The sequence below is a fragment of the Ranitomeya variabilis genome, chromosome 2 (genome assembly GCF_051348905.1).
Source record: "Ranitomeya variabilis isolate aRanVar5 chromosome 2, aRanVar5.hap1, whole genome shotgun sequence".
Taxonomy (NCBI): domain Eukaryota; kingdom Metazoa; phylum Chordata; class Amphibia; order Anura; family Dendrobatidae; genus Ranitomeya; species Ranitomeya variabilis.
Window position 1 is genome coordinate 347,407,471 of NC_135233.1, and position 15,451 is coordinate 347,422,921.

Genomic DNA, 15,451 nt, shown 5'->3' on the forward strand with positions numbered 1-15,451 from the left:
ATCTATCATCTATCATCTATCTACTAATAACTATCTATTATCTATCATCTATCTAACTATCTATCTATCCCATATCTATCTATCTATCTATCTATCTATCTATCTATCTATCTATCTATCTATCAATCTATTATCTATCTATTATCTATCTATCTATCTATCTATCTATCTGTCTATCTATTATCTATCTATCTATCTGTCTATCTATCTATCTATCTATCCCATATCTATCCATCTACTGTATCTATCCCATGTCTATCTATTATCTATCTATCTATCTATCTATCTATCTATCTATTATCTATCTATCTATCTATCCATTATCTATCTATCTATCTATTATCTATGTATTAGCTATCTATTATCTATTTATCTATCGATTATCTATCATCTATCTAATACATATCTACTATTATCTATCTATCTATCTATCTATCTATCTATCTATCTATCTATCTATCTATCATCTATCTATTTAGCTAGCTATTATCTATATATGATCTATCTATCTATTATCTGTTTATCTATCTATTATTTATCTATTACTATTTATATATCTATCATCTCTCTCTCTCTAACTGTCCATTAATCTGCATAGATAGATGACTTTAGGAAAGTTTGTAAAATATTTCTGTCTTTCTCGATAGATAGATATATTTATTTAACATCTTTTCTCAACTTTCCTAAATGGCAAGTCTACTGCAAATCTAATTTACCATTTAATGATACGTGGACTCTGTGCGGCAGCCCCATGGGAAGTGAAATACTCCCTATATGAGCAGCCAGTCACCCAACTTTCCCAGCAATAAATACACTATAACTAGAAGTGAACAATTCAAGGCATTTTCCAAGATCACTGCTCAGCAATACAGAAGTGAATAGAAGCCGAGTTGTAGTACCATTCATAACCTGTGGATAAGTGTGGCGCTGTTTTTTTTTTTGTTTTTTTTTTAAAGCTGCCATGTTTTCCTCACCATTTACAAGTCTTTTATAACCTGTTATGGGTATGGATGATTTTGATGATCTGACTTGTCAGCGTATATTCTTTACTAACCTAACCCAGTTACTTGACGTATATGATTACATTATAACAGTCAGAATGCAATAAATCTTAAAGGTGCATAGGGTATCTTATTAATTCATGGAAATTTCTCCCCCGCTTTTTATCCATCTGGCTTACTTTATTTATATGGTAATTTTTTAATACAGATTTACATATTTATATTTTTGCTCCACATTTTTCTTTAAAGGGCATTCCCAAATTGTTTTTAAGCCATGAAAACTTAAAGTGGGTGTCCGCTCAAGACAGTCTTTAAAGGTATGCTCTATTAGGGTGTCATGGAGGTGGTATCCTCATCAAAGGATAAACATTAAACATTAAAGGACCTGTTCTGCAGTACCCAGCAGCGACCGCTACACATTGAATAGAGCTGCACAGCTCCGATGAATGTTTCATCCAACCATTGGAGTTTAACTTAACAGCAAATTATGGAGGTCACAGATGTTGGACTCCCACAGATCTAATATTGCTGATCCACATAAATAATTAGTGACCGAACAATCCCTTTAAGGTTTAGTGTTTCTTAAAGGGGTTCATGAGCTGTTAATTGCTGAGGGTGAAACTATTTCACCTGCACATTTTCACTGCGGAGGCCACTACACAATAAATGGAGCTAATCGGTGCAGCTCTGATCAATGTCAGAACTACGAATAGCTGATCGGTACGAGTGCTGGGTGTCGAACCCTACGGATCTGATATTAATGACCAAGCCTAAGGATCAATATCTGGTAGCTGGAAAGCCCCTTTAAGGTTGCTTATTTTCAAATGAATTTCTCAATGCAATAATCTAGTAATTGCTAGGGTTGAAAGTGCTGCACCTGCCCATTTCTCAGTAGCAGTTCTGCAGTACCCAGCAGAGGCCACTACACAATGAACACAGCTGGCAGAGTGCAGCTCCAGTCAATGTTTTTACATCCCGCCAGAGCTAATAACAAGGGTTCTGGGGGTCAAGTCCTCATGGATATGACATCGATGAGTCGATGACCAATCCTAAGGTTAAGTCATCAATATCTGGTAGCTGGACAACCCCCTTAAGGTCGCTTCCTTTCAAATGAATTTCTCATCTAGTAACTGCTAGGATTAAAACTGTTGCACTTGCACATTTTTCCTGCAGCAGCTCTCCTTCAAGAGCGCAGGGGATGTTCTGCAGCACCCAGCAGAGGCCACTACACAATGAATGCAGCTGTGAAGTACAGTGCAGCTCCATTCAATGTCTTTACCTCTGGCCAGAACTAAAAACAGCAGATAAGAGGAGGTACTGGATGTCAGACCCCCACCGATCTGATATTGATAACCAATCCTAGGATAGGTCATCAATATCTGGTAGCTGGACCACCCCTTTAAGTAATCTTCTGGTTTTTTTTGCAATCTGTAGTTTTCAGTTATTAGTCGGAGGCGCTGCAGTGCTTAGTAGACTCTATGCATTATTAGGACTGATTAATCTCATCTAGGCGGTCTCCTGAATAGACGCTGCTGCAAAGAGCATCACTGTAGTGGAAGAAATGTGCAGCAATTACACCTGATCCCCGCCCGATACATATGAAAAGAAAGTCTAGACCTAAAATTATCTTGTGTCTGTCTGCAATGCATTTATATGCCTGTCATGATCTCCATGGCCAGAGAACTAGCATAAGCCTCTATAGGAACAAGCTCTTGGAAGATGTAACTATACTGACCATGAACTAAACCTACCGCATCATCTAGAAGTAGCCAGGTAGCATGTCCTACTTTTTATCCCTATATGCCCAGCGCCGGCCGGAGAACTAAATAATGCTAGCAGAGGGAAATATAAGACCTGACTCACCTCTAGAGAAATGCCCAAAAAAAGGAGACAGAGGCCCCCCACATATATTGGCGGTGATATGAGATGAAACAACAAACGCAGCAGGAAAATAGTTTTAGCAAATTTGAGGTCCGCTTTCTAGATAGCAGAAGACAGAAAGCATACTTTCATGGTCAGTAGAAAACCCTAACAAAACACATCCAGAAATTACTTTAGGACTCTGGCATTAACTCATAATACCAGAGTGGCAATTCCTGATCAACAAGAGCTTTCCAGACACAGTAACGAAACTGCAGCTGTGAACTGGAACCAAAATACAAAAACAAAACATGGACGAATGTCCAACTTATCTAGTAGATGTCTGGGAGCAGGAACAAGCACAGAGAGGCTTCTGATAACATTGTTGACCGGCAAGCATCTAACAGAGAAGCCAGGTTATATAGCGACACCCAGATCTAATCAGAACAGGTGAACAGGGAAGATGATGTCACAAGTTCAATTCCACCAGTAGCCACCGGGGGAGCCCAGAATCCAAATTCACAACAGTACCCCCCCCTCAAGGAGGGGGCACCGAACCCTCACCAGAACCACCAGGGCGATCAGGATGGGCCCTATGAAAGGCACGAACCAGATCAGAGGCATGAACATCAGATGCAGTGACCCAAGAATTATCCTCCTGGCCATATCCCTTCCACTTGACCAGATACTGGAGTCTCCGTCTGGAAACACGGGAGTCTAGGATTTTTTCCACAACGTACTCCAACTCACCCTCAACCAACACCGGAGCAGGAGGCTCAACGGAAGGCACAACCGGTGCCTCATACCTGCGCAATAACGACCGATGAAAAACGTTATGAATAGAAAAGGATGCAGGGAGGTCCAAACGGAAGGAAACAGGGTTAAGAATCTCCAATATTTTATACGGACCGATGAACCGAGGCTTAAACTTAGGAGATGAGACCCTCATAGGGACAAAACGAGAAGACAACCACACCAAATCTCCAACACAAAGCCGAGGACCAACACGACGGTGACGGTTGGCAAAAAGCTGAGTCTTCTCCTGGGACAACTTTAAATTGTCCATCACCTGCCCCCAGATATGATGCAATCTCTCCACCACCGCATCCACTCCAGGACAATCCGAGGATTCCATCTGACCGGAGGAAAATCGAGGATGGAACCCCGAATTACAGAAAAACGGGGAAACCAAGGTGGCAGAGCTGGCCCGATTATTGAGGGCGAACTCCGCCAATGGCAAAAAAGCAACCCAATCATCCTGGTCAGCAGACACAAAACACCTCAGATATGTCTCCAGGGTCTGATTAGTCCGCTCGGTCTGGCCATTAGTCTGAGGGTGAAAAGCAGACGAAAAAGACAAATCTATGCCCATCCTAGCACAAAATGCCCGCCAAAATCTAGACACAAATTGGGTTCCTCTGTCAGAAACGATATTCTCAGGAATACCATGCAAACGAACAACATTTTGAAAAAACAGGGGCACCAACTCGGAAGAAGAAGGCAATTTGGGCAGGGGAACCAAATGAACCATCTTAGAAAAACGGTCACACACCACCCAGATGACAGACATCTTCTGAGAAACAGGCAGATCTGAAATAAAATCCATCGAGATGTGTGTCCAAGGCCTCTTAGGAATAGGCAAGGGCAACAATAATCCACTAGCCCGAGAACAACAAGACTTGGCCCGAGCACAAACGTCACAAGACTGCACAAAGCCTCGCACATCTCGTGACAGGGAAGGCCACCAGAAGGATCTTGCCACCAAATCCCTGGTACCAAAAATTCCAGGATGACCTGCCAACGCAGAAGAATGCACCTCAGAGATGACTTTACTGGTCCAATCATCAGGAACAAACAGCCTATCAGGCGGACAACGATCCGGTCTATCCGCCTGAAACTCCTGCAAGGCCCGCCGCAGGTCTGGAGAAACGGCTGACAAGATAACTCCCTCCTTAAGAATACCTGTGGGGTCAGAGTTGCCAGGTGAATCAGGCTCAAAACTCCTAGAAAGGGCATCCGCCTTAACATTCTTAGAACCTGGTAGGTACGATACCACAAAATTAAACCGAGAAAAAAATAATGACCAGCGCGCCTGTCTAGGATTCAGGCGCCTGGCGGTCTCAAGATAAATCAAATTTTTGTGGTCAGTCAATACCACCACCTGATGTCTGGCCCCCTCGAGCCAATGGCGCCACTCCTCAAACGCCCACTTCATGGCCAAAAGCTCCCGATTCCCAACATCATAATTCCGCTCAGCGGGCGAAAATTTACGGGAAAAGAAGGCACAAGGCCTCATCACGGCGCAGTCAGAACTTTTCTGCGACAACACTGCCCCAGCTCCGATCTCAGAAGCGTCGACCTCAACCTGAAAAGGAAGAGTCACATCAGGCTGACGCAACACAGGGGCAGAAGAAAAACAGCGCTTAAGCTCCTGAAAGGCCTCCACAGCATCAGGGGACCAATTAGCGACATCAGCACCCTGTCTAGTCAAATCGGTCAATGGCTTAACGACATCCGAAAAACCAGAAATAAATCGACGATAAAAGTTGGCAAAGCCCAAAAATTTCTGAAGACTTTTAAGAGAAGAGGGCTGCGTCCAATCACAAATAGCTTGAACCTTGACAGGATCCATCTCAATGGAAGAGGGAGAAAAAATATATCCCAAAAAGGAAATTCTCTGAACCCCAAAAACGCACTTAGAACCCTTGACACACAGAGAATTAGACCGCAAAACCTGAAAAACCCTCTTAACTTGCCGGACATGAGAGTCCCAGTCATCCGAAAAAATCAGAATATCATCCAGATACACTATCATAAATTTATCCAAAAAATCGCGGAAAATATCATGCATAAAGGACTGGAAGACTGAAGGGGCATTAGAAAGACCAAAAGGCATCACCAAATACTCAAAGTGGCCCTCGGGCGTATTAAATGCGGTTTTCCACTCATCCCCCTGCCTGATCCGCACCAAATTATACGCCCCACGGAGATCAATCTTAGAGAACCACTTGGCCCCCTTTATGCGAGCAAACAAATCAGTCAGCAACGGCAAAGGGTATTGATATTTAACCGTGATTTTATTCAAAAGCCGATAATCAATACATGGTCTCAAAGAGCCGTCTTTTTTTGACACAAAGAAAAAACCGGCTCCTAAGGGAGATGACGATGGACGAATATGTCCCTTTTCCAAGGACTCCTTTATATATTCTCGCATAGCAGTATGTTCAGGCACAGACAGATTAAATAAACGACCCTTTGGGTATTTACTACCCGGAATTAAATCTATAGCACAATCGCACTCACGGTGCGGAGGTAGTGAACCCAGCTTGGGTTCTTCAAAGACGTCACGATAATCAGACAGGAACTCAGGGATTTCAGAGGGAATAGATGATGAAATGGACACCAAAGGTACGTCCCCATGAGTCCCCTTACATCCCCAGCTCAACACAGACATAGCTCTCCAGTCAAGGACTGGGTTGTGAGACTGCAGCCATGGCAATCCCAGCACCAAATCATCATGTAGATTATACAGCACCAGAAAACGAATAGTCTCCTGGTGATCCGGATTAATACACATAGTCACTTGTGTCCAGTATTGTGGTTTATTATTAGCCAATGGGGTGGAGTCAATCCCCTTCAGAGGAATAAGAGTTTCCAAAGGCTCTAAATCATACCCACAACGATTGGCAAAGGACCAATCCATAAGACTCAAAGCGGCGCCAGAGTCGATATAGGCGTCAGTAGTAATAGATGACAAAGAGCAAATCAGGGTCACAGACAAAATAAATTTAGACTGTAAAGTGCCAATGGAAACGGATTTATCAAGCTTTTTAGTACGCTTAGAGCATGCTGATATAACATGAGTAGAATCCCCACAATAGAAACACAACCCATTTTTCCGTCTAAAATTCTGCCGCTCGCTTCTGGACAGAATTCTATCACACTGCATGCTTTCTGGCGTCTTCTCAGTGGACACCGCCAGATGGTGCACTGGTTTGCGCTCCCGCAGACGCCTATCGATCTGAATGGCCATTGTCATGGACTCATTCAGACCCGCAGGCACAGGGAACCCCACCATAACATCCTTAATGGCATCAGAGAGACCCTCTCTGAAAGTAGCCGCCAAGGCACACTCATTCCACTGAGTAAGCACAGACCATTTACGGAATCTTTGGCAGTAAATTTCAGCTTCATCTTGCCCCTGCGATAGGGACATCAAAGTTTTTTCTGCCTGAAGTTCCAAATGAGGTTCCTCATACAGCAAGCCCAAGGCCAAAAAAAACGCATCCACATTGCGCAACGCAGGATCCCCTGGTGCCAATGCAAAAGCCCAGTCTTGAGGGTCGCCGCGGAGCAAGGAAATCACAATCCCAACCTGCTGTGCAGGGTCTCCAGCAGAACGAGATTTCAGGGACAAAAATAGCTTACAATTATTTCTAAAATTCTGAAAGCTAGATCTATTCCCTGAGAAGAATTCCGGCAAAGGAATTCTCGGCTCAGATACCGGAGCATGAATAATAAAATCTTGCAAATTTTGTACTTTCGTGGTGAGATTATTCAAACCTGCAGTTACACTCTGAAGATCCATTATTAACAGGTGAACACAAAGCCATTCAAAGATTATAAGGAGAGAGAAAAAAAAGAAAGACTGCAGCATAGACAGACTGGCAAGTGATCCAATTAAGAGCACAGAGAAAAAAAAAAAAAAAAAAAAAAAAAAAAAAAACTCTCAGCAGACTTCTTATTTCTCTCCTTTCTCAGCCAAGGATTTTAACCCTTTAGTGGGCCGGTCAAACTGTCATGATCTCCATGGCCAGAGAACTAGCATAAGCCTCTATAGGAACAAGCTCTTGGAAGATGTAACTATACTGACCATGAACTAAACCTACCGCATCATCTAGAAGTAGCCAGGTAGCATGTCCTACTTTTTATCCCTATATGCCCAGCGCCGGCCGGAGAACTAAATAATGCTAGCAGAGGGAAATATAAGACCTGACTCACCTCTAGAGAAATGCCCAAAAAAAGGAGACAGAGGCCCCCCACATATATTGGCGGTGATATGAGATGAAACAACAAACGCAGCAGGAAAATAGTTTTAGCAAATTTGAGGTCCGCTTTCTAGATAGCAGAAGACAGAAAGCATACTTTCATGGTCAGTAGAAAACCCTAACAAAACACATCCAGAAATTACTTTAGGACTCTGGCATTAACTCATAATACCAGAGTGGCAATTCCTGATCAACAAGAGCTTTCCAGACACAGTAACGAAACTGCAGCTGTGAACTGGAACCAAAATACAAAAACAAAACATGGACGAATGTCCAACTTATCTAGTAGATGTCTGGGAGCAGGAACAAGCACAGAGAGGCTTCTGATAACATTGTTGACCGGCAAGCATCTAACAGAGAAGCCAGGTTATATAGCGACACCCAGATCTAATCAGAACAGGTGAACAGGGAAGATGATGTCACAAGTTCAATTCCACCAGTAGCCACCGGGGGAGCCCAGAATCCAAATTCACAACATATGCCTTCTACTATTCTCTGTTATCAGTTCCTTCATGTCTGGGAGCATCTGACTACAGTGTTCTTCCCTGGGATTACTGGCAGGTAAAATCCTCCTCCATATGATCATCACTGCTTTATCCTCAAGAAACATTTCCATACATATGTGTGATGTATGCAGCTGCACTGGTATAAGCTGCGGACTTGTGATGTAAACCATTATTTGTAATGGGATTACTCCTCATATCAGCTGAGGCAGAATTAAAGGGATGTTCCAGTTTCCGCAAATCTAGCTGGCTTATTGTTTAGTGAAATGTGATGCAAGCTCTAATATACAGCAGCTAGTGCCACAATTCTTCATGGTCTGCAAGATTTTTTGTAGCATTTTTTTTTTGCTTGGAAGACATGCCATGAGTGACTTTGGTAAAAAGGGAAAAAAATGATATGCATATGTATAGATGGATAGATAGATAATAGATAGAGATAGATAAACAAATGGAAAGATGGATAGACAGATAATGGATAGATAATAGATAGATGATGAATAGATAGATATATAATATATGGATAATAGATAGACAGATGGATGATGTATAGATAATGAATAGATAGATTAACAAAATGGAGGCAGCACACCAATTTGAAAAAGTGAAATCAGTGCTGTTTAATAGCCCATAATGGCGATGTTTCGGTTCTGACTGACTTTTTCAATCCTTCAAGCCTAACTGTGGAGCGCTTTATGGGTGAAAGAAAAGCTTTTGTATTGTATTCTGTAGCGAATGGGCAACCAGTGCAACGACTGGCACAAGGTGGAGGCATCTGTGTAGCGGCTGGACTGTCTGGTGTGTTCCTTGGTTTTCATGATGCTCTTTGATCTCTAATGTTCTCAAACAAACCTCTGAGGCCTTCACAGAACAGCTGTAGGTATAACGAGAATAAATCACACACAAGTGGATTTAATATACTAATTATGTGACTTTTGGAGGTGATTGGTCACTCAAGATTTAATTTAGGGGTATTAGTACATCAAAGTTTGTGCGTGCAATGTGAAACAATATGGAAAAGTTTACAGGGTATGAATACCTTTTCAAGACATTATATACAGTTCTGGAAAAAATAAGAGACCACCACATCAAAACCCTGTCATGGGCAGCCCAATCTCCAGACCTGAACCCCATTGAAATCCTCTGGAATGTAATTAAGAGGATGATGGATAGTCACAAGCCATCAAACAAAGAATTAAATTTTTGCGCCAGAAGCAGTGTGAAAGACTGGTGGAAAGCATGCCAAAACGCATGAAAGCTGTGATTAAAAATCATGGTTATTCCACAAAGTATTGATTTCTGAACTCTTCCTGAGATTAAATATTAATATTGCTGTTTCTAAATTATTATGAACTTGTTTTCTTTGCATTATGTGAGGTCTGAAAGCACTGTTTTGTTTGTTTTTTAATTTTGACCATTTTTTTTAAAGAAAAAAATACAAAAATTAGTGCTTGGAAATTTGGAGACATGTTGTCAGAAGTTTATAGAATAAAAGAACACAATCTCTAGAAGAATCATATAGTAGGGAATGAGTAACAAATCATATGGAAAAATGCCCTCACATTAAAACGTATTTTATTGTTAAAAACAAGGCAAACTGCCAATGCCCAACCAAAAAACACACACCAAAAAAAAAAAAGTGCTCAAAAACAAACTACCCAAACACTAAGGGCAATATAGACTGGATAACCCTAGCACAGGTAACTAGATGCGCCCCTACCTGGCTGCGGAGGTTGACACCCTAGGGGGGAACGTTATGGCGCCCCCGCTCAACGATGACTAGCCCTAGTGGCCCAATATTAAAAGGGGAGATGAGTATTTGTAAATACTATTTTTTATGGTGTTGATACAAAATATAATTTAAACACCGGAGTTGCTGCTGGTGCAAGAGGTCTAAATCAACAACGTATGTCATCAATTTACTTATCATATACCCTGCACAACAGTCATCTTATAGGATACTCAGGCTCACGTATCTAAGTGATCTCCTAAACCGCGGTTGTATATGATATCCCCAACAATTGCCATGTGTTCATAACTATGTTTTTAATATTGGGGGTATAGTATTTCCCTAGCATAGGCAAGTCGCATGTATTAGTGATAGAGGATCCTCTAGCTTTTGGGTAGAGGCTCTCACTAGCGGCGGTAGGGTATAATAGGGCCACTAGGGCTAGTCATCGTTGAGCGGGGGCGCCATAACGTTCCCCCCTAGGGTGTCAACCTCCGCAGCCAGGTAGGGGCGCATCTAGTTACCTGTGCTAGGGTTATCCAGTCTATATTGCCCTTAGTGTTTGGGTAGTTTGTTTTTGAGCACTTTTTTTTTTTTGGTGTGTGTTTTTTGGTTGGGCATTGGCAGTTTGCCTTGTTTTTAACAATAAAATACGTTTTAATGTGAGGGCATTTTTCCATATGATTTGTTAGAATAAAAGAACAATTTACATTTTACTCAAAAATATACCTGTAAAGACAAAAATCACAAACTGAACATATTGCAGTGGTCTCTTAATTTTTGCCAGAGCTGTATATATTATACAAGTGCTTCTCACAAAATTATAATATCATCAAAAAGTTAATTTATTTCAGTTCTTCAATACAAAAAGTGATGAAACTCATATTATATATAGTCATTACAGAGGGATCTATTTCAAGTGTTTATTTCTGTTAATGTTGATGATTATGGCTTACAGCCAATGAAAACCCAAAATTCATTATCTCAGTAAATTAGAATAATTAACAAAAACACCTGCAAAGGCTTCCTAAGCATGTAAAAGGGTCCTTTAGTCTGTTTCAGTAGGGTGCACAATCATGGGGAAGACTGCTAACATGACAGATGTCCAGAAGACAGTCTTTGACACAATCCACAAGGAGGGTAAGCCACAAAAGGTCATTGCTAAAGAAGCCGGCTGTCCACAGAGTGCTGTATCCAAGCATATTAATGAAAAGTTGAGTGGAAGAAAAAGTGGGATAGAAAAAGGTGCACAAGCAACTGGGATAACTGCAGCCTTGAAAGAATTGTTAAGAAAAGGGCATTCAAAATTTGGGAGGAGATTCACAAGGAGTGGACTGCTGCTGGAGTCATTGCTTCAAGAGCCGCCACACACAGACGTATCCAGGACATGGGCTACAAGTGTCGCATTCCTTGTGTCAAGCCAATCATGACCAATAGACAATGCCAGAAGCGTCTTACCTGGGCCAAGGAGAAAAAGAACTGGACTGTTGCTCAGTGGTCCAAGGTGTTGTTTTCAGATGAAAATTAATTGTGCTTTTCATTTGGAAATCAAGATCCCAGAGTCTGCAGGAAGAGTAGAGAGGCCACAGTCCAAGCTGCTGGAGGTCTAGTGTGAAGTTTCCACAATCAGTGATGGTTTGGGGAGCCATGTCATCTGCTGGTGTAGGTCCACTGTGTTTTATCAAGACCAAAGTTAGCGCAGCCGTCAACCAGGAACTTTTAGAGCACTTCATGCTTTCCTTTGTCGACAAGCTTTTTAGAGATGGAAATTTCATTCTCCAGCAGGACTTGGCACCTGTCCACACTGCCAAAAGTACCAATATCTGGTGTAAAAACAACAGTATCAGTGTGCTTGATTGGCAGCAAACTCGCCTGACCTTAACCCATAGAGAATCTGTGAGAGACACCAGACACAACAATGCAGATGAGCTGAAGGCTGCTATCAAAGCAACCTGGGCTTCCATAACCCCTCAGAAGCGCGACAGGCTGATGGCCTCCATGCCACGCTGCATTGATGCAGGAATTGATGCAAAAGGAGCCCGACCAAGGATTGAGTGCATTTACTGAACATACGTATAGGATTTTAAAATAATTTTTGAAGCTGGTGTTAGTAAATTAGAATACTTTCTAACACCAATACATATCTATATATATAGTCGTCTAAGGGGTACTTGTGTCTGTCTGTCTGTTTGTCTGTAACAGAAATCCCATGTCACTGATTGGTCGCGGTCAGCCGGCCGCGACCAATCAGCAACAGGCTTAGTCTGGCCACAAATTGGCCCCTCCCTACTCTACTCAAGTCAGTGCCCCCTCCCTACTCCCCTCCAGTCAGTGCCAGTGTGTAGCCCCATTCCGGACCAACTTTTTACTATTGATGCTGCCTATGCCGCTAAGTCATCTGGGTAATTTTGCAATGCATCACTGGGAACGGAAGCTGGCGGCTGCATCGCGCGCATAGGGATAGCTTCGGTGGACACCGGGGGGTGAGTATATAACTATTTTTTATTTTAATTTTTTTAACAGGGATGTGGTGCCCACACAGCTATATACTGTGTTATATACTGCGTGAGCTGTGTTATATACTGGGTGGGCTGTATTATATACTGCGTGGCCTGTGTTATATACTACATGGGCTGTGCTATATATTACATGGGCTGTGTTATATACTGCCTGGCTGCTATATACTATGAGGCTGTGTTATATACTGCATTGGCTGTGTTATATACTATGTGGCCTGTGTTATATACTGCATGGGCTGTGCTATATATTACGTGGGCTGTGCTATATACTACGTTGGCTGTGCTATATACTATGTTGGCTGTGCTATATACTATGTGGCTGTCTATGTTACGTGGGCTGTGCTATATACTATGTGGCTGCTATATACTATGTGGCTGCTATATACTACGTGGCTGTGCTATATACTACGTGTCTGTGCTATATACTACGTGACTGTGCTATATACTACGTGGCTGTGTTATATACTACGTGGCTGTGTTATATACTACATGGCTGTGCTATATACTACGTGGCTGTGCTAATCGCGACATACATACATGCATATTCTAGAATACCCGATGCGTTAGAATCGGGCCACCTTCTAATATATATACAGTACAGATCAAAAGTTTGGACACACCTTCTCGTTTAAAGATTTTTCTGTATTTTCATGACTATGAAAATTGTACATTCACACTGAAGGCATCAAAACTATGAATTAACACATGTGAAATTATATACTTAGCAAAAAAGGGTGAAACAACTGAAAATATGTCTTATATTCTAGGTTCTTCAAAGTAGCCACCTTTTGCTTTGATGACTGCTTTGCACACTCTTGGCATTCTCTTGATGAGCTTCAAGAGGTAGTCACTGGGAATGGTCTTCCAACAATATTGAAGGAGGGCCCAGAGATGCTTAGCACTTGTTGACCCTTTTGCCTTCACTCTGCAGTCCAGCTCACCCCAAACCATCTCGATTGGGTTCAGGTCTGGTGACTGTGGAGGCCAGGTCATCTGGCATAGCACCCCATCACTCTCCTTCCTGGTCAAATAGCCCTTACACAGCCTGGAGGTGTGTTTAGGGTCATTGTCTTGTTGAAAAATAAATGATGGTCCAACTAAATGCAAACCGGATGGAATAGCATGCCGCTGCAAGATGCGGTGGTAGCCATGCTGGTTCAGTATGTCTTCAATTTTGAATAAATCCCCAACAGTGTCACTAGCAAAGCACCCCCACACCATCACACCTCCTCCTCCATGCTTCACGGTGGGAAATGTTATGACCCCAATGGCGAGGGTCTCAGAGGAACGTGGAAGTCTGCAGAATACAAAAATCCAGCTCATAGGGCAGTGGTAACTGGGTTGACCATATATCTACTCCTAACGCCAACACTAGAAGTAGCCGGGGATCATTCCTACGTTGATTCTAGATGACACGCTCCAGCCGGAGAATCTAGCTACCCCTAGTAGAGGAAAACAAAGACCTTTCTTGCCTCCAGAGAAGGGGACCCCAAAGCTGGATAGAAGCCCCCCACAAATAATAACGGTGAGGTAAGAGGAAATGACAAACACAGAAATGAACCAGGTTTAGCACAGAGAGGCCCGCTTACTGATAGCAGAATAAAGAAAGGTAACTTATATGGTCAACAAAAACCCTATCAAAATCCACACTGGAAATTCAAGAACCCCCGAACCGTCTAACGGTCCGGGGGGAGAACACCAGCCCCCTAGAGCTTCCAGCAAAGGTCAGGATATAGATTTGGAACAAGCTGGACAAAAATACAAAACCAAAACAAATAGCAAAAAGCAAAAAGCAGACTTAGCTGATATAACTGGAACCAGGATCAGTAGACAAGAGCACAGCAGACTAGCTCTGATAACTACGTTGCCAGGCATTGAACTGAAGGTCCAGGGAGCTTATATAGCAACACCCCTAACTAACGACCCAGGTGCGGATAAAAGGAATGACAGAAAAACCAGAGTCAAAAAACTAGTAACCACTAGAGGGAGCAAAAAGCAAATTCACAACAGTACCCCCCCCTTAGTGAGGGGTCACCGAACCCTCACCACGACCACCAGGGCGATCAGGATGAGCGGCATGAAAGGCACGAACTAAATCGGCCGCATGAACATCAGAGGCGACCACCCAGGAATTATCCTCCTGACCATAGCCCTTCCACTTGACCAGGTACTGAAGCCTCCGCCTGGAGAGGCGAGAATCCAAGATCTTCTCCACCACGTACTCCAACTCGCCCTCAACCAACACCGGAGCAGGAGGCTCAGCAGAAGGAACTACAGGCACAATGTACCGCCGCAACAAGGACCTATGAAATACATTGTGAATAGCAAACGACACAGGAAGATCCAGACGAAAAGATACAGGATTAAGGATTTCCAATATCTTGTAAGGCCCAATAAAACGAGGTTTAAATTTGGGAGAGGAGACCTTCATAGGAACAAAGCGGGAAGAAAGCCATACCAAATCCCCAACGCGTAGTCGGGGACCCACACCGCGGCGGCGGTTGGCAAAGCGCTGAGCCCTCTCCTGTGACAACTTCAAGTTGTCCACCACATGATTCCAGATCCGCTGCAACCTATCCACCACAGAATCCACCCCAGGACAGTCAGAAGGCTCCACATGACCCGAAGAAAAGCGAGGATGGAAACCAGAGTTGCAGAAAAAAGGCGAAACCAAGGTGGCGGAACTAGCCCGATTATTAAGGGCAAACTCAGCCAACGGCAAGAATGTCACCCAATCGTCCTGATCAGGAGAGACAAAACACCTCAAATAAGCCTCCAAAGTCTGATTGGTTCG

General features: G+C 42.8%; 1 long non-coding RNA gene across 1 annotated transcript in view; it reads left to right on the forward strand.

Moving 5' to 3' along the window:
- The window catches only part of LOC143809404 (uncharacterized), a 147,644-nt gene that overhangs the window by 218 nt on the left and 131,975 nt on the right, over window positions 1–15,451 (forward strand). The gene's annotated exons all lie outside the window — the stretch shown is intronic.